The sequence below is a fragment of the Lynx rufus genome, unplaced genomic scaffold (assembly GCF_022079265.1).
Source record: "Lynx rufus isolate CCGP_SWC_20201006 ecotype Redwood Valley unplaced genomic scaffold, mLynRuf1.p SCAF_9, whole genome shotgun sequence".
NCBI classification, from domain to species: Eukaryota; Metazoa; Chordata; class Mammalia; order Carnivora; family Felidae; genus Lynx; species Lynx rufus.
The window spans coordinates 38,061,764-38,081,665 of record NW_025814897.1 but is presented as its reverse complement, the minus strand read 5'-3'; the positions used below and the strand labels follow the sequence as shown (position 1 = coordinate 38,081,665).

General features: G+C 39.1%; 1 protein-coding gene across 3 annotated transcripts in view; it reads right to left on the bottom strand.

The window, feature by feature from the left end:
* The window catches only part of MTMR2 (myotubularin related protein 2), a 117,693-nt gene that overhangs the window by 90,250 nt on the left and 7,541 nt on the right, over window positions 1–19,902 (bottom strand). The window contains exon 2 of one of the 3 annotated variants that reach the window (XM_047071754.1): window positions 17,972–18,042. The exons of the other annotated variants lie outside the window; for them this stretch is intronic. The gene's annotated coding sequence lies outside the window, so the exon portion shown is untranslated. The remainder of the gene's footprint in view (window positions 1–17,971; window positions 18,043–19,902) is intronic. 3 annotated transcript variants of the gene reach the window in all.

Below are 19,902 nucleotides of genomic sequence, written 5' to 3'. Positions count from 1 at the left end.
CTTTCCAAATCTGCAGATCACATTCCATTTCTTAAGAGGTTAGCCACCTTCCACATTACAACAAAGTGTCTATCCTCACTGGCTCCATTTTCTCAGTACCCACTCACTCCTTAATCCCTAGCAATCTGGCTTCTGCCTCTAATGAATCCCATAAAATGGCTCTTTCTGTAATTACTGATGACCCAATTGTAAAAAATAAAAAAAGGGGCGGGGGTCTTTTCTCAGTCCTGATACTATAAATTGTCATCTCCCTTCACTAGCATATGGTTTCAGTTATCCCGTATCTCAGTTTAATGTAATCAATAGTCTTGAGTACCCACTATATGCCAGGCAGTACCGTTCTAGGAACTCCTTGAGATACAGAGATAAATAACACAGGATTTCTGCCTCTGCTGAGTTTTCACTCTAATATCCTTAATTCAAGTATACACACACACACACATGCAAAACACAGCACAATGTAGAATACGAAAAATGAATAAGAGAAAAATAAACCACTTAGAGGTCTGGAAATTGAAAAGCTCATGTACAGCTCTTATGTACGGGCTTGAGAAAGGCTTTACGAAAGAGACAGTGTTGGAGGTTAGCCAAAATATGGAAGAGGTTCAACACCTTCTCAACAATTTCACTAAGCAAAGACACAGCATGGAAAAAAAAAAAAAAAAGGAGCGAGGGGATGTTACAGCTACCGTAAGACACAGAGCACTTTGGAGTATAGGATACTTGTAACACATAATCAGAGAAAAGCCTGAAATGGTAGAAGGTCATGACAAATAAGTAGATATTCAGATACTTAGCTCTGAAAGCAGTGAGAAGCTACTGAAAGTTTCTGTGTTTTAGGAAGATTATTTTAAGAACAGGTCAAAGAACAGATGACAAGGGCAGGAATATCTATTTGGAGACCTCCCCAAGTCAGAAGAACTAAGAGCCTAACTTAGCAGTAAAAATGAAACGGGAGTGGATACAAGGGACACCATGGAGACAGAATCAATAGAACTTGGCAAATAACACGACATGATGAGAAAGGGATCAAAATCCGATCCCAAGTCTTGCTGACTGAGCAACCAGTGTGCCGAAGCAGCAAAAAAGAAAAGTAGGTAGTTTGGGGAACTGACAAGTTTCATCTTGAAATTTTTAAGACTGAGGTGGCATCAAGGGCATCCACAGGGAAAACATGCAGCACCTCATACACTAGTAGGCCAAAAGATTTCACATTTTACTTGGTCATGCATTTCTTCATTCATCCATTCATTCAATTCACTCAGGCAGGCAAGCAGGCAGGCAGTGTCAGTTTACTACTTACTCTGTTACATGAGTGCACTGTGACAACTGTGACAGTATGTACGATACAACAATATTAGGTGTGCGCCCAAATGACAGCCTCATGGGAAGGGCAAACTCCTATTTAACTATCTGGGGATCTGATTGTGATGAATGCTATAAGGGTAGCTTAAAAATACCACAGGAATATAAAGGAAGAAAAGACCGAATGTGATGGGACAGGCGAGACAGACTTGAAAGATGTGTCATTTCTGAGGGACACTGGCCTGTTAGTAGGATTTAATGGTAGAATGGAAGAGTGAAAACATCTGAGAGGGGGAGAACAGCATAGATTATTTGGGGAGGCAAATGTGACTGGCTTTGTGGGTCACGGCAGGGGTGGAGGCGAGAAAGACTGAACTACGTTCTGTGAAGAAACCTGGATACCAAGAATTCAGATCCCATTCTAGAGGCAGGGGAAGCCAGTAAACATTTCTGAGTAGAAGTGTTATATATTTTGCTGGCTTATGGAATATCGATGGAGGGGAAATTCTACAGGAACTGAGTTAATAGCCTACTGAATTAGGTCTCTTAATAGACAACTGAAATAGGCCACAGAATAACAAAAATAGGAAATACAGGAGAAAAAGTTTGAATGAGATATGTGGAAACATGCAATAGATTTTGATGTTGTTGAATCTGAGGTTCTCACAAAATATCCACATGAATGTGTTCATCAAGTAAGTGGAAATGCAAAACTTCTCTAGTTTTGACATTCCCTGGAGAGGTTACAGTTACGTGATAGCTAAAGCCATGAAACTGAATCATGTAGCTTTGGAACAGCATACACAGCAAAAAGAGATGTGAGATTTAGTGAATGGAACTACATTTATTTTCACAGAAGAGAGACTAGAGGTAGAACTGTAGAAAAAAGTAGATGGAAAAAACAAAGAGTTTAGTGAAAACCAAGAAGAATGTTTTAAAATCAATAGTTAACAGTATATAATACTACAGAGCAGTAAAGGAAAATAAGAGTAAAATCCAATGGATTTATTAATATGTTAAATCAATTACTATGTCAACGTGGTCTATACAATGTTCTAGCGACAATAATGTAGTATAAATGAAAACACTAAAATAATGAGGCATGAACTGTCTTAACTTCTTGTCCCTCTCTCAGTAAATTTATCTATATCCACACTGACTCTTTCTTCCTATCTTAGATGATGACATTTCTCAAGGCACCTGAGTGGCTCAGTTGGTTGAGCGTCCTACTTTGGCTCGGGTCATGGTCTTACAGCTTGTGAGTTCGAGCCCCACATCGAGATGGCTGCTGTCCACGCAGGGCCCATTTCAGATCCTCTGCTTTCCTCTCTCTCTCTCTCTTTCTCAAAAATAAACATTCAAAAAAAGAAGAATGATGACATATCTCTTCTCAGGTTTAAGGGCAGTCTTTCCTCCTTTGGAAGGTGTGTGTCTGTGTGTGTACAGGCATGCATAGGCTTTACACGACACTGGACAGGTAGCAGGAACTCAATAGTGAGTTGCTGAATCTATGTCAGAATCATTAATAACACACTGAAGTCTACCTTCAACTATTCAATTGATATTGCTCTCTGGATGTCATTAATGCCCTGAGGAACAAATGCAGGGGCACCTCATTCCTCTCAGTTCTTACCCTCCTTAACCTCTCCACAGAGGTAGATAGTATTATCACTGCCTCCCTGTTGGGTTGCTTTTCTCCCTACACTTCCATTGCCATTAAAATTTACTGCCCTTCTTCTTTTTTTTTTTTAATGTTTATTATTTTTGAGAGAGAGAGACAGAGACAGAGACAGAGACCAAGCAGGGAAGGGGCAGAGAGAGAGGGAGGCACAGAATCCAAAGCAGGCTCCAGGCTCTGAGCTGTCAGCAGAGAGCCCGACGTGGGGCTCGAACTCACGGACCGCGAGATCATGACCTGAGCCGTAGTCAGCCGCCCAACCGACTGAGCCACCTAGGCACCCCTACTGCCCTTCTTTATACTGTTTTTTTCTGCTCTTTTCTTCCAGTTGCCCTCTCAATATAGATTCTCTTGAAAGTTCTAACCTTGGCTCTGCGCTCTGTACTCAATCTCTCAGAAATACAGACTCCCACAGCTCCAGTTATCACCTCTGTGCAAAAGATTTTCGAACATATCTTTAGTCTTCTCAGCCCCGCATCCACAAATACTTGCTACTGGTACCATCTGGCCTACCCTCTCTTCAGCCCTATTTCTCACTCTGATCCTGCTTGGTGACTGCCCACACCTTACAGTGACATTAAGCTGTGTAGTAGGTAACTAGAATTACACCGTATTTTTCAAATTCTTTTTTTCAAACGCTTATACGCATCAGTTAACCAACTATTCTGATGGTCGACCAGTGAATTATAGGATATTATAACTTTCAAAGACCCTGAGATCTTTCTAGTGAAACTCCTCTCATTTATACAGATAAAGTAGAGCCCAGAAAAGTGAAGGGAATGGTCTGAAATATCATATCAAATTAGTGGCAGAGCCAACTACAGAATCAGATTCCCCTGACTAAATCACATTGCTTCTGACAAGAGTATGGAACCAAAAGAAGAAATACCTTCACGGTGCTTATTATCTGACAGGGGAGATAGAGCACACACACATGCATACACACGCATGCATGCAGCACACACACAGACACGCTAGCATTTCTTCTACATAAGCTCACTGCATAAGGATGAAGGTCAGTTAAGAACAATCAAAGAACTGGGGTGTCTGGGTGGCTCAGCTGGTTGAGCATCCGACTTCAGCTCAGGTCATGATCTCACGGTCTGTGGGTTCAAGCCCACATGGGGGCTCTCTGCTGACAGGTCGGAGCCTAGAGCCTGCCTCAGATTCTGTGTCTCCCTCTCTCTCTGCCCCTCCCCAACTTGCTCGCGCACTCTCTCTCTCTCAAAAATAAATAAACATCTGGGGCGCCTGGGTGGCGCAGTCGGTTAAGCGTCCGACTTCAGCCAGGTCACGATCTCACGGTCCGTGAGTTCGAGCCCCGCGTCGGGCTCTGGGCTGATGGCTCGGAGCCTGGAGCCTGTTTCCGATTCCGTGTCTCCCTCTCTCTCTGCCCCTCCCCCGTTCATGCTCTGTCTCTCTCTGTCCCAAAAATAAATAAACGTTGAAAAAAAAATTTTTTTTAAATAAATAAACATTAAAAAAAATAGGCAAGACGAGATGAGATCTTGAATTAAAAAAAAAAAAAAAAGAACAATCAAAGAATACTTCCTGGGGAAGATAAAGCTGAATTGGATTTAGAAGTAGGTTAAGAATAAGACTACCCCAAAACAGTACCTTTCGGCCTGTTTCCCATAAGTGCTTTAAGTTTCTGGACAACAAACACAGGGAACACATTCTGTATGAGAAGACTAGACTGTTAATTAGATCCCTCATTTAGAATCCAGTATAAAGCCAAGTGATACTGCAGGATCTGAAAGTAAATGAAGATAAGGCTCCAATGACAATGTGGTGTTATCGCACAGAATGTTACCGCTCCTTGACCCGTCATCTATTTTACTGTGTAAGAGTGCGTCATTTCCTTTCACTCCACTACCCAGTGGCCATGTGGCCTTGGGCAGGATGCTCTCTAAGTCTTAGTTTCTTTATATGCAAAACAGAGATGACAAATTGGTCATTAATTCAGCTCCTTGGGTTCCAAGTGACACCACCCACTCTCCCCCAGCAACTAGCCTCCATCTGCAGGAGTTAAGAAAGGGCATCAGAAATCCAAATGCTCTAGAGGAGTAAGACTGTCCTTCCATCTCTCCCTTGGCCTTACCCCCACTATCAGCAAAGTGAAGAGGAAACAACCAGAACTGTGGGTGGTCCATGCAGGACCTTACCTTTCCCACCCCCTTCAATACTCAGTCTCATCACAGCCCCATCTTAAAAACTGTAAGGACTAACTTCATCATATCCTTCATCTCCGTTTTCAACAGTTCCCACAAGAAGTCAGAACGGCCAGACCCCAAACCTCTCTTCTGATCTCATCTTCCATTCACCCCTAACTCCTGTACTTTGGATTTTCAAGGTCAAACATCAGCAATTTTTCTTCTACTCTCTCTCTCTTTTAAATGGTCTCTTCACCTTTCACTCTTAACTGAAGCCTGGTTTTCCCAAGAACACTGCTCTCCCCATAGCTCTTTCAAATGGAAAATTAAGTCTTCATTTTCTCTCCTATACCCCTCTCCCACCAATGGCCCTGCAAATCGGGCCCTGTTCCTCACTGCCACTTTCAGACTATTCTTCCTGTCTGTGTTTAAAAACCCCAAGCATTCAGGGCACCTGGGTTTCAATGGGTTAAGCACCCAACCCTTGATTTTGACTCAGGTCATGATCTTACTGTTTGTGAGTTCGAGCCCCACGTCGGGCTCTGCACTGTGACCACAGAGGTTCTGTCAACCTCTCCAGATACCACTTCATTCCTCTAAGCTTCTTTCTAGCCAAACTCCTTGAAGAAGATGTCTATACTCACTGCCTCCAATCCCTCACCTCTCATTCTCTCAGAACCCACTTCCATCAGGCCAGCCAAAATGCTTTTGTCAAGGTCATCAACAACATCCACTCCATTAAACTCAGTTGTCAATACTTAGTACTCATCTATCAGCAGCAGTTGAGATAACTGGTCTTTCCTCCTTGAAATACTTTCAACACTCAGCTTCCAAAACTCATGGCTACCCTACTAGCTACTAGCTACTCTTTCTCACAGATCTCCTATAATGTTTCCTTCTCATCTTAACCTCTTAACATTGGAGTACCCCTGAACTCTTAGTCCTTGACAACACCTCCCCTCCTTAATGATCTCACCCAGTCTCACAGCTTTAACAGCAATGAGTTGATGAACCCAAATTTTTAGTGCTATCCCAGATTTCTCTCTTGAATTCCAGATTCCAATAACCTAGTTATTTAACACCTTCAGGTGGATACCTAAGATGCCCCAAACCTAGCTCCTACCCTTCTTCCTGAAACCAGCTCTAACATCTTAGTAAATGGTAATCCAGCCTTCTATACTTTCTTGGGCCAAAAACTCTGGAGTCATCTTTGAGACTTCCATTAAACTACATGTTCAAACACTCAGGAAATTCTGTTGGCTGCACCTTCAAAACATGTCCAGTACCCGTATCCAGTCACTTCTACCTCTTCTACATCTCTCTCCTCTGGATGATTCTAACTGCCAATAAACCAGTGTCCTTGCTTCTGCATCCCAGTCTGTTTTTTGTTTTTGTTTTTGTTTTTAAGAAAGGCAAACTGTCTCATGCAGCACCTCATCTGGGGGTATCTGGAGTCCTGGAAATTCGACTACCCTAAGTTCTCCTACAAACGGACACTGAGAGTTGTTTAGAGGTTCTAGTGGGGGAGCGCAGCTACTTGGATACCCTTGACCTAACAAGAATGCTCCTCCTCTATCAGGGAAGGGCATCCTCTTCAACTAAGAAAACAGCTTTGGGACGGATGCACATGGACCAGTGAGGGAGGAGGAGGACACCTGACTAGGCAGCCAGATCAGCCAAGTCAACCCCGGAAATCAATGGGGTGATAGATGTTGCAGCCAAATCACTCCTGCATCTCCCCCCCAGTCTGTTCTTAAAACAGTAGCTAGAGTGAGACTTTTTGAAACATCAGATATTGTCATTCCTCTGCAAAAAAACCTTCCACTACCTTCCCATCTCACTCAGAATAAAAGCCCAAGTCTCCAAAATGGCCTATGAGGCCTTTGACAATCCATTCCCATCCTAACCTCCCTGATCTTCTACCATTCTTCCTTTTGCTCCCTTGGCCTATAACTGACTCCTTTCTGTTCCTCAAACACACTAGGCAACTTCCTACTTGAAGACCTTTATTCCTTCAGTTATCTCTAATTTTATTCTCCCATATTTCCCATTTTTTCCTTCAGCTTCTTTGCTCAAATATTGCCTTCTTAGTAAGATCTTCCCCGACCACTGTATTTAAAATTGCAAACTACTCTGGGGCGCCTGGGTGGCGCAGTCGGTTAAGCGTCCGACTTCAGCCAGGTCACGATCTTGCGGTCCGTGAGTTCGAGCCCCGCGTCAGGCTCTGGGCTGATGGCTCAGAGCCTGGAGCCTGTTTCCGATTCTGTGTCTCCCTCTCTCTCTGCCCCTCCCCCGTTCATGCTCTGTCTCTCTCTGTCCCAAAAATAAAAAAAAATAAAAAAAAAAACGTTAAAATTGCAAACTACTCTAAACCCACCCACTCATTCTCTACTCCCTTCCCTGCTTCATTTTTCCTAGAGTGCTTATTATCATCTGACATAGTTTTTGTTTTACTTATTTATTTTATATCTCCTTCACTTAGTTAATAATTACTGACTGCCAGGAAGACTTCACCTACTTATAAAGATTAAATAAAATCACGTGTGCAAAGAGTTTAGCACATTACTTGACAAACAGAAACACCAAAACAATTTAAACTATTTCTACCTAATGGAGCCTGGAATAGGACACCTCCCACTACCATCAGAGAACTCTCATTTATCAGAATAAGGTTAAACACAGGACTGACAGAGCCAAACAAATGAGACTCTAATAATTTGGTCCATAAAGAACTAAGGAACTGGGGTGCCTGGGTGGCTCAGTTGGTTAAGCGTCCGACTTCGGCTCAGGTCATGATCTCGTAGTTCATGAGTTCGAGCCCCGCGTTGGGCTCTGTGTTGACGCTCAGAGCCTGGAGCCTGCCTCAGATTCTGTGTCTCCCTCTCTGTCTCTCCCCTGCTTGCTCTCTCTCCCTTCCTCTCTCTCAAAAATAAACATTAAAAAAATTTTTTTGTAAAAGAACCAAGGAACTAAACTGTCAACAATCAAATAGTCTCTCCTGAGGAAACTTAATACAATTCATTTAAAACAAGATGAGCAAACAAAAATAACCTCTACAGAAGAAAATTTTATATTTCCCTTGTAGCAACCTGTTCCAATTATTAAATCATTGTTGGAAACACAGATCCTTTCTGTTTTCACCACAACTGCCACGTACAATTTCACAACCAAAAAAGGAGATCTATAGTTAAGTGTTTTATAGTCGATTACGTTACCATACTAAAAAGCATCTTCACAATATAAAGCAAGGGATGCTTTGGCAAATGCTAACACATAGATAAGCTACTCTCCCACTCCAACCAGACATGTGAGTTTAAACTACAAGAAGAGAAATAGGTCTCATAAATTATGGAAAGTCGGTTAGGCTTTAGAGCCTCAACTTCATATTATGAGTCGAGATAAAAAATACTTGCTCGTTATCTCACTGAATAGTTATTAAAAAAATAACTGAAAATGCTATCTGAATTTTAAGATTCTTTTTGAAAAAAAAATTTTTTTTTTAAGTAGGCTTCACACCCTGCATGGCCCGGCACAGGGCTTGAATTCATGACCCCAAGATCAACACCTGAACCAAGATCAAGAGTAGGACAGCTAACCAACTGAGCCAGCCAGGCACCCCTGAATTGTAAGATTCTTTTATAGGTAAATCCTACTGCTAAAAAAAAAAAAAAAAAAAAAAGGCAGAGGGCAGGAATGTCCTGCAACTGATAACATGCTAAAATGTAGAAAATGAAGTCATTGTTAAAATGTTTAAGATTTAAGTTTAAAGCAAAAAACAAATATATATGGGGCTAAGAAACAAGGCATCTTTCCAGGACGACTTTCCAGATTAACAGCATTCCTCCCGGATATATGTCCCCTTCAGCACATTCACCCTTAATTCACAGCTATTTCTTACTGGTTCTTTGCTAATGTTTTCAAGCCAGTGTATGTGTTCTACTTTGGTAAAATGCACAAACTCAGTAAATGCTTAATCCAAGAAAATTTCCCACATAAAAATCAGAACTCTTCAGGGGTACGTGGGAGGCTCAGTCAGTTGAGTGTCCGACTCTTGATTTCAGCTCAGGTCATGATCTCATGGTTCGTGAGTTGGAGCCCCACATTGGGCTCTGCACTGACTGTGGAGCCACTTAGGATTCTCTCTCCCTCTCTCTCTCTGTCCCTCCCCCACTCACACAAGTACAAGCACTTGTGTGCACACACACGCATTCTCGCTCTCTCTCTCTCTCTCTCACTCAAAATAAATAAACTTAAAAAAATCTATAATTATAGTCTAATGTATTAAATTCTGATTCATTCTCAACTCTTAGGAAGAGTAAAGATTATATGAACGTGCAAGCAATTTACATTCACAAATGCATTTATCCAAATTTGCAGGGCCATGGGCTCTATAAATGGGAAGTCCCTCTCCTCAGAATTCCCTGCTCTTTAACCCACTCCTCATCCCACCCTAAGCTATATTATTCTCTTTATTCCTAATTAAAAAGAAGCAAGTTGATCTTATTTAAATGTTAACTTCTAGTTCCACAAAATAACACACATACCCATGGAAGAACAGAACTTAGGTCTACAGTAAGGGAGGCACAATAGAGAACAGCTGTAGTCAAACTCTGTTTTTTAATAGCTCTGCCACTATCTTAGCCAGAGTGACACAGTTTTCCTTCCACCACAAGATCAAAACAGAAATCCCATCATCTGACTCTTAGTCATTCCCACACATTTACTGGTCTGCTGTTGTTATAACAGAATGTCTTTTTCCTTTGCTACACTACTCCTAAGAACAAGGCTCCACCCTTTTGGTATCAAAAGTTCTGCCATTTCAAAGTATAGCATTTAGGCGAGCAGTTATACAAACTAATTATTGGTAGGGGGACAGGAATTACTCTCTGTGTGCTTTTCAAAAGCGTACCATTAAATAAGATAAAGTCCTCTCCATTTTTCTATTTTTTTGTTTCAGTTAGGAGATTTTTTTAAATTATAACCATTCCTGAGAATTAATCAAGCTAAAAAGTTGCAAATTAAGAAAATTATGTTCAAACAAATAAATTGGGGTACCAACTACAGAAGTACTTCTTGCCTCAATACTACTAGGCTTACAAGCATCACTGTTAATGCTGCAGAGGCAGAGAAATCTGCCTCCAGAGAGCAGGGTTCACCTATCACCTCCGAATATTTCCATGCCTCAAAGTACCGTTCAGCTCCTTGGAAGGATAGAAACTAAGAAAGCCTACCTCTAGCTAAAGGCCTCTTAGCTATCTGCCCTCCTGCTCTTCCCACGCTTCCCCTCCATTTGGGGAGAAGGAACTTCCTGAATCTCCCTTATCATGCCCTCCCATCTATCTCTTCCACAGACATTTACTAACATCAGCAATGGATTACATACTAGGGATAAAGTTGAAAATAGATTCATTTTCTTCAAGGGACTTACAACCTAATGAAGGTGCCAGATATGAAAGTGTCTCATAATAGTACTGTATAGCAATGAAGGAATATACAGGACACAACTGAAACAGAAGAGAACACAAAGCACAGAACAAGATGTAGAAGTGCTTAGTGGCTGAAAACATAAGCTTTAGGGTCACAGAGACTTGATTTCACCACTTAGCAAATAACAATTCAGGCAAGTTACTTACATCTGTCTCTGTTTGTTCTTTATAAGTTAACAATACTGTGTAAGACTATAATAAGGATCAAAAACACGGCCTATTGAAAGTTATTAGTGCTAAATAACGGGCAGTGATAGAAAATATTCAACAAATAGCCCCGTGGAAATATAAGAGTATCTTCTTCAGAAGGGAAAACAGAATGAGATCAGAAATAAGGGTCTCCTTTTAAGAAGGAATCGATTAATTAAATTAAAATGAAGCAAAGCATTTGGCCGCAAAAGTACTTTACACTTAGGTCTATACTGTAAAATGTCCTCATTTGATTAAGATAACTGCATGTACTAACTTTTAAACTTAAAAAGAGTTTGATGAATCACTTAAAACAAAGAACAAATATCAGGATGAAGTTGTTTTTTATATATGTATAAATATATATTATATTTATGTTTTTCGTTTTTTATCTATAAATAATATATTTATATTTTTCTATGTTATATATTTATACATATATTACACACCCATACACATACACACACATCTTACGTAACTTCTGACACAAACAGAAGACTGCCCAAAGCTTCACTCACAAAACCAATTCTGTCACCTGAATCTTTCAGTGTAACCATTAGCAAAGTATTGAACCTCTCTGGCTTTACTGGTTTGCTGGACTATTAATGGAATTATCATTACTTTATTGTCATTCATAGTACACTTGGAGGTATTTCGCAATAGTGAACAGAAATATAAAACCCAAGCACTAACAGACGCCATAAGTATATTTATAGTACTCTTATTTCTCCTGATCTAATATTTCAAAATCCAATAAAAACATTTCTACCGAAAGTAAAAAAGTATGTCTGAAAATTAAAGGTACAGATAAATACAGCAGCATGATATATACCCTTCATTCAAACCAGCCTGAAAACAACTCACCTATCTTTTCGTGTATCCTAGTAAACAAACGCCTCCAGAGGATCTGGGAGAGGTTGTATGTCTTTTACTTCCAGGTAAAATGACCATAGTCATTACAATAAAATCTAAACTACTTGCCTTATTTAAATCGCTTCACTCCCTCCTACTGCCAATTTAACTTTTCTTCAGTAGTCCATGGAAAGAAAAGGTCCTTTTTAAAAAGTATTCTCTTGAAACTAATGTCCTGAGCACACGCATAACATGTTTGCCCAAGAACATTAAAGAATGTGTTCTATATTCTGCCTGTGAACAAGCTTTTCGAGGAATGCAAATTTGCTTTCAGCGCTTACACAATGGACCATAGTGTCATAAGCACTGTTCATGTTCTATCAGTCATTCTGTTCAAAATTTTATTAAAAAAAATAATAAAAAGCCTGCAGTGTGTATAAAACATTGGCACACAAAAGACTTATTGTCAGAATATTTGCAGGATCCCCAAAATAGAAAAACAACTACCAAAACCAAATTAATTTATAGTTTATAATTATTTTTTGAAATGCTACACCAGAACCCTAAATTCCTTAACCGATCTATAGTATAAAAAGATACAGCATAAATGATCTTCTCATCATGGCATCTGATGGATACAGATGAGAGAATACATTTTGTATTCTTCCGAGAAACAAAGGGGATTTGAGCTCTGGGACAGCTGGCGCATGTTGGCACTCTGTCTGGAAAATCCCAAGGTTCTAAGGTACATGTGACCTTGGGGACATTTTAATTTCATTATTTTGTTTTCAGGTCTGTCAACTATATTTCCCAAAAGTCAGGACATATTATGTGGTAATGCACCAGCAAGTGTGAAAAACCAGGCTATAAAGGAAATGCCTTACATACTTTTTTTTCTGCAGAGTAGTGTTTCTTCAAAGCACTTATCTGGAAATATAAATAAATGGACAAGTAAAAACCAAAATATTCTAGCCAATACTAGCGTGTGTCCAGAGAATGGGGTAAAAATGGAGTAAGAGGCACCCTGAGTCCCAGTGCCAATCCCAAAACCCTCAGCAGCCCCTTAAAAGAATTTCTCAGAACTTCTAAATCTGACTCAAACTCTGAAGACAAGAGCTAAAATTAAAACTTATACAGATTCATAAGTAGCCTAAAGGGGAAGTTATTTATAGTTAAGTGTAGCTGAGAAAATGTCATACTAAACTGAAAACTGGTCACATCATTAGAACTCAAAGTGCAGGACTCTGAAACTGCATTTCCTTTTAGAAACAAATACGTCCATTCCAAATTGAAATACAAGGTCAGAAACACTAAAAAAAGGCAGTTGACCTATTACGCAATAAATGCTTTCTCAAAAACACTTTGAGCTGGACAAACAGAAAAACATATAGGGAATTCATTCCTTCACAAATGACCTCACATACGATTTTCTCATCCCATCATGCAAATCTGAATTCAGCATTAAAACCATAAAGTCACATATTCATTCTTCAGACTATCTAAAGGTTTGCCTTTTTTTTTGTAATCCTAGACAAAGCAAAACTAATTATTACTATTAACTAGTCACTCCCTGGCAGTGTAATGAGATAAAACTTTTCTGCACAAACGTCAAAATCCCAGAAAATAACACAGGTATTTCACTTTGTTTTCCAGTCATTAAGTTAAAACATTCAGTAGGAAAAGAAAAGCACTCAATGTCTCTTTCTCATTCTAGCCTGGAAAGGTTAAATTAAAAATCAAATGTATTAGCCTCATTCAGTAATTTATCTCTCCATAATTTCTAATATTCTTCCAAATTTGTGAGGTCAGTTAATTGTTAAAAATCATAAATCATAAAGACTTTTTTCTTGCTTGTTTTTGTCTTTTTTCTCTATCTGTATAACAAGGATGAGGAACACATCTCTCTTTTTAAACAATTTTTTAAAGTATTAATGTTTAACATTAGCACAGCCCTTTACATGGGTCAAAGCACACTATCTTCCACACATACTACCAACTCTAGGGCTACACTGCCTGGTACTAAATTCTGGTTCAGTCACCCTGTATGACCCTGAGGAAGTTACTTCACCTCCCTGTGCCTCAGATTTTGCATCTACAAAGTGGCAATAGTAACAATTCTTATACCTTGCAGGACTGTTATGAGAACTAAATGAACATATATAAAATACTTTTTTTTATTTTTTTAATTTTTTTTTTAATTTTTTTTTTCAACGTTTATTTATTTTTGGGACAGAGAGAGACAGAGCATGAACAGGGGAGGGGCAGAGAGAGAGGGAGACACAGAATCGGAAGCAGGCTCCAGGCTCTGAGCCATCAGCCCAGAGCCCGACGCGGGGCTCGAACTCACGGACCGCGAGATCGTGACCTGGCTGAAGTCGGACGCTTAACCGACTGCGCCACCCAGGCGCCCCTAAAATACTTTTTTTTAAAGTAGGCTCCATGCCCAGTGTGGAGCCCAACATGGGGCTTGAACTCAAGACTCTGAGATCAAGACCTGAGCTGAGATCAAGAGTCAGATGCTTAACCAACTATACTTAAAACTGTGCCTACCACATGATATGCATTACACAGCAGTTAGCTGATTTTTTCTTATTATTGTCAGCATCATCAATCCTCATATTTAGGCCTCAAAGCAGCCCTATAAAAGGTAGGACAGCAGATATCATTTTACCCTTTCTCCAGATAAGGGAATCAGGCTCACAGAAATCAAGTGACCCATCCAGAGTCACAGTCAAGAAGTAGAATCAGAACTAAAGAGCCAAGGACTAAGAAGGAATCAAGACATTTCAGTACACTGTGTTGTATCATATCACAGTTTATTTTTTGAGCTTGTATAGTTCAACATACTACTGTTTCAAACATTTAAACACTCGAATAATTTTAGGGGCACCTGGGTGGCTCAGTTGGTTAGGCGACCAACTTCGGCTCAGGTCATGATCTCGTGGTTTGTGTGTTTGAGCCCCATGTCGGGCTCTGTGCTGACAGCTCAAAGCCTGAAGCCTGCTTCAGATTCTGTGTCTCCCCCTCTCTCTACCCCTCCCCTGCTCATGCTCTGTGTCTCTCAATAGTAAATAAACGTTAAAAAAAAAAAGTATTAAAAAAAAACATTTAAACACTCAAATAATTTTAAGCAGCACACACTGGTAGCCATGCTGAGAATGAGTCTTTGATCCAAAAGATACCTGCAACTCTTATTAAGTATTTTAAAAGTAGCAACATGAGTCAGACTTTTAAAGAGAAGTATGCACTGAATAATCAGGTTGACTGGACAAGATGAAACTGTCATCGATTTTCCAATACTCAGAATTTCTTTTAAATAGCAAGATGTATATCCCATGAAACTTCAGGGGTTCCATGTTAAGATTTATGCTGGGAAGTGGAAACAGAATGGCATTTGGAGTCAAAGTTTAAGTTCTAACTCCATCTCTTATGCACAGGAGACTGTGACAATCACATCACTTCTCTGAGCTTCAGTAACTCATCTATCAAAGATCTACCTCACAAGGCTGTTATGAGAAACAATGGAGATGATGTAGGTCAAAGAGCTTTGTAACCACAAAAACTACACCAAAATATGTTATTATTACTATTAGCTACTTTGATTACACTGAGGGATAAAACTGGGCATTCATCAGTTTCCCATGGGAAATGGCCGACAGAACTCTTCCAATAAATATCATCCTGAGTATTTTGTGTAATTTTATAAGGTGACAATCTGGATTAGATTACACACAGTGAAACAGAAATTTAGGGAACCTGCAAAGTAAAAAGAAATTCAGTAAAATCTGACCAGTTTCTTTTTCTGACTTTAAATTAAACAATAGTGAAAATTTTCAATCAAGTCATGAGGGAACTTAGACATTATCATCATAGCAGTAATCATAATACATTCTACTTGTGTGACACTTTTTTAAAAGCTTTTCACACATGTCATCATAGAAATACTGGGGCGCCTGGGTGGCGCAGTCGGTTAAGCGTCCGACTTCAGCCAGGTCACGATCTCGCGGTCCCGGAGTTCGAGCCCCGCGTCAGGCTCTGGGCTGATGGCTCAGAGCCTGGAGCCTGTTTCCGATTCTGTGTCTCTCTCTCTCTCTGCCCCTCCCCCGTTCATGCTCTGTCTCTCTCTGTCCCAAAAAAAATAAATAAACGTTAAAAAAAAATTTTTTTTAAAAGAAATACCATAAATATTATTCTGTTTGTTCACAAATATATGGCAACATTCATAAAATTTCCACTCTTAGGCAAATCCCTTAGCTTTAGTGTCCTAGCATAAAAAAATGAAAAAGTTAGATTACATAGTGGATAAAGTTCTCTTTTACAGCTATATCGTATTTATTGGGGTCTGTGGTTAAAACAGAGGAAAAAAATTCAATGGAAAGAAAATTTACATTACTTAAACTTATTAGAAATGAAAAAGTTATTTTTAAATATTGCTTTTCTTATATCTTACAATTAAAACATGTTCCAAAATATTCAGAAAATTGGAAAATGGCATTTTATAGTTAAACTTACTAACAAATTTGAGAATTACAGAATGTTTCCCAAAAATTGGAAAACTACATTTCCTAATGTAAGATTATAATTCAGTAACTATCAGTATACCATACGCAATACAAAATATACACAATACTAAAACTAAGTCAAACTTCTATAATTCAGAAAATAATTTAGACTATTTCAATCCCTCAGAGATACTGTGACTATCAGCTATAATAATTCAATACTAAAAATATAAAATAACCAATTGTTTAAGGTCTCTGGCTTGGTATAAAAAATATCAGATTCATGGGGCGCATGGGTGGCTCAGTCAGTGACTCTTGATTTTGGCTCAGGTCATGACCCCAGGGTTGAGGGATCGAGCCCCCCACTGGGCTCCACGCTGAGCAAGAAGTCCACTTAAGATCTTCTCTCTCTCTCTCTCTCTCTCTCCCCCCGTTTTTCTCCCTCCACCCCGCCAAAATAAAAAATAACAGAATAAAATATCAAGAAAATAAAACCACTCCTAATAGTATATAACAGAATCCAAAGGGGGGGGGGGAGACAAAGTTTTAACAGTAAACTGTTCATACTATAGTTTAGCAAGCACCTACTATCTGCAAAGCACTATGCTAGTTACCATGATGCAAAAATTAAATCAAATCCCTCCTCAGAAGCATAAAACTTAAAGGCCAAGTAGGAATAGTACCATGGCCAAAGTGGGGGTGGGGGGATCTACTTGGACTACTAAGGTCTTTTTCCATCAGAACCAGTCACATATCTGATGAAAAAACAGTCCATGTTTTTCATACACAAAACCCATATGTGCATTTAATTTTTTCAATACCAGTGATAGATTAGTTATGATTTTATATATACACAATGAAGTTGCCTGGCCCAACAAAAGTCACTACATGATTTAATGAAGTCTAGAACTGGGAGTCAGGAGAACACTTCTAACACTAATTAGCTCTTGACTTTAAAGGACTTGAAACGACACCAATCTTCTCTGGCCTTCTAGCACATATTGTACCTTTGGGTAAATTATTAAACTTCTCTAGGTCTATTCCTGCATCTACAAACTTATAGATTCTAGAAAGTATCTGGATTGAAGGTTCTCACTTTAAGTGCAGATTCTTGGGCCCACTCCCCATGATTCAGAATGTCTGCACTGGAAGCTAGGAAGTTAAATGTCCACCAAGCAACACAGGTGACTGAAATATGCAGGTGGTCCTCAGCCACACTTGAGGTCATCACAAGTCCTAGTCACATCACATGATCTCTAAAGTCCCTAACTGTATAAAAAAATGACACAACTCATGTAAGCACCAAGGTCTTAAGAATTCTGGATCTAGCATAATGTGCAGGCCACAGTAGATGATAAATAAATATTTATAAAGAGGAAGAAAGGAAGGGAAGAGACTAGCTGTCATATTTTTGGCTAAGAAACATACAAAATGGTAGTAAAATTAAAATTGGGTAGAACATACATCACCAGCTGAAGAGCAAAAACCTCAGTCTGTACACACATATAATTTTAAATATAGCAGGAGCCACTGTCAAACTGCAAACTACTAAAGAGAAAAAGGGAAAAAACATTATGCGGAAGCCCAAAGAATTTTAATGGAAAATTACTGGTGACCAAAACGTAGCAACTGTTTACTCCAACACAGAATTTTAAGGACTGGGACTTGGAATTGGGACTCAAGTTTGAAGTTACTGGTTACTCAAATGCATAAATTTCATTTGGGGCAAAAGTATATGGATTCCAGAAATATTGTTGGCAATATTAACTTTTGTCCATTTTTAATTCCATTTTCCCATTCACTTACATTATAATTTTTGAGATGTTTTATCTTCACTTCTGATGATCTTCAAATGTCAATGGCTCTTAACACATTAACTGTAAACAAACACACAAAGGAACTTAGGGGAATTCAGATATTTAAGGAACCCTACAGTAAAGTATTCTAAATTATTCTATAAAGCCTGCGGGGTAGGGAATGGCAGGAGGAGGTTCTGGTACCATGTCTACCTGCTTCATAATTTATCTGACGTTCAAAATGTAGTATTGTTCTAATGACACTATCCTCTTAATCATCAAGCAAAAAAAAAAAAAAATCATCCAATTTTCTGTCAGAAGAAAACATTCGAAGCTAGAGAAAATTCTCTCCAAATATGGACACTCTGAACGCACTAATTACTGTGTACACGTTATCCTTTTCCTTCTCGGTAGTGCAGCCAATCACTCTACCACCCATCAACTTGCCTCAGGACTGTCCTCTAACCACCAGGTTTTGGCCTGGACCTTGAACACTAGATCTTCGGGTATGATCAGTTCTTTACGAAGACCCTAACATTAAAAAGACTTGGGTCCAAATGTCAAACTGCTCTCCCTAATCTTCAGTTTTCTCATCTGTAAAATGGAAACAGTTAACACTGTTTATCTTATCCAATTATGATGATGATATGAGAAAATGCATATTAAAGGATTTAGCACTCAGAAATGTTATTATTTATACTTATTATTTATATTAGTATTAATAATCACAACAACAATATTAATTTACTAGTAGAATAACTGTCCACCACTTGAAAAGCAAAGCTTATCCCAGGGGCTTATATTTTTAGGTACTGCCTTTGGTGGTAATGGAAGAATATTATTCAATACCAGTAGCAGAGGACATCTGTATCGTATAAAATTTTATTTTTGACCTTGCTGAGCATCCTGGCTCAGCTCAAGAAAATTAAGCTCCTGGTAACCAGGAGCCTATCATCAGCCAAAGTTATTATTCCTTTTGCTAACACACGACCTGCTAACAGAGTCCTACTTGAAAAACTGCTCACTTGCAGTCATCTGTGAATGCAATTCTGTTAAGAAAGGAGATGCATATATTGGTTACTCATGCCTATTAAACCCTCTGAATCCAAGGAATAATACGATCCAGAGGAGACTTCTCTACCCTCTCCTACTCACTCCTAAATGATTAAACACCTATGTTTGACATTCCATGCTTAAAATAGTAATATTTAAATTAGCACACACAAAAATGAATAAACAGATTTCTGTGGATTTTCAAATTTGTAGGTCAAAGGTATAAAAACACACAAAATATTGGCAAAAGCACTCGGAAACTAACATGGCCCCAAACAGCAAGATTTATTTCCCTTACAGATACCAAACCGTTAGAATTGAAATGAGAGAAAATAGAACCTGATGCAGTATTTTGGGGGTGGGAAATAAAACACATGGACACGTGGCTTGGAAATGAGCTGAGAACTGCAGAAGAGTAAGCAGTGTAGGCCACCATCCTCACCACCACGGCCACTTTACCACGCAATTCCTTGAGCTCCTCAAAGGAAATAAACAATGAAATAGTACAGCTGATCATTCTTCATTTGACTTCCATTTGCCTTTCACTTCACAAGCTGACGATTATTAAACATATCCCTTTTACACTATAATCCCACATTAGGATTATAAAAATCTGGCCCAAAATAATACACAAAAAAACAGAAAGTTAAAAAAAAAAAAAACTCAAGAGTTGAGAGTGCTCCAAGATACAGTTTTCTTTTCTAGTCTGCTACCATATATCATGTCTCTCAGTGCATTTTCTACGTTGGTCACTGCTTTTGCAAGTCTCAGAAGTGAAGTATTGTAGACTTTAACCGGAAAATGTCTTCTTTGCTAAAATGATTCATTTAAATAATATGAAGAAGCAGCTAATTACCTCCAATACCAATTCTCTCCTATTTCTTACAG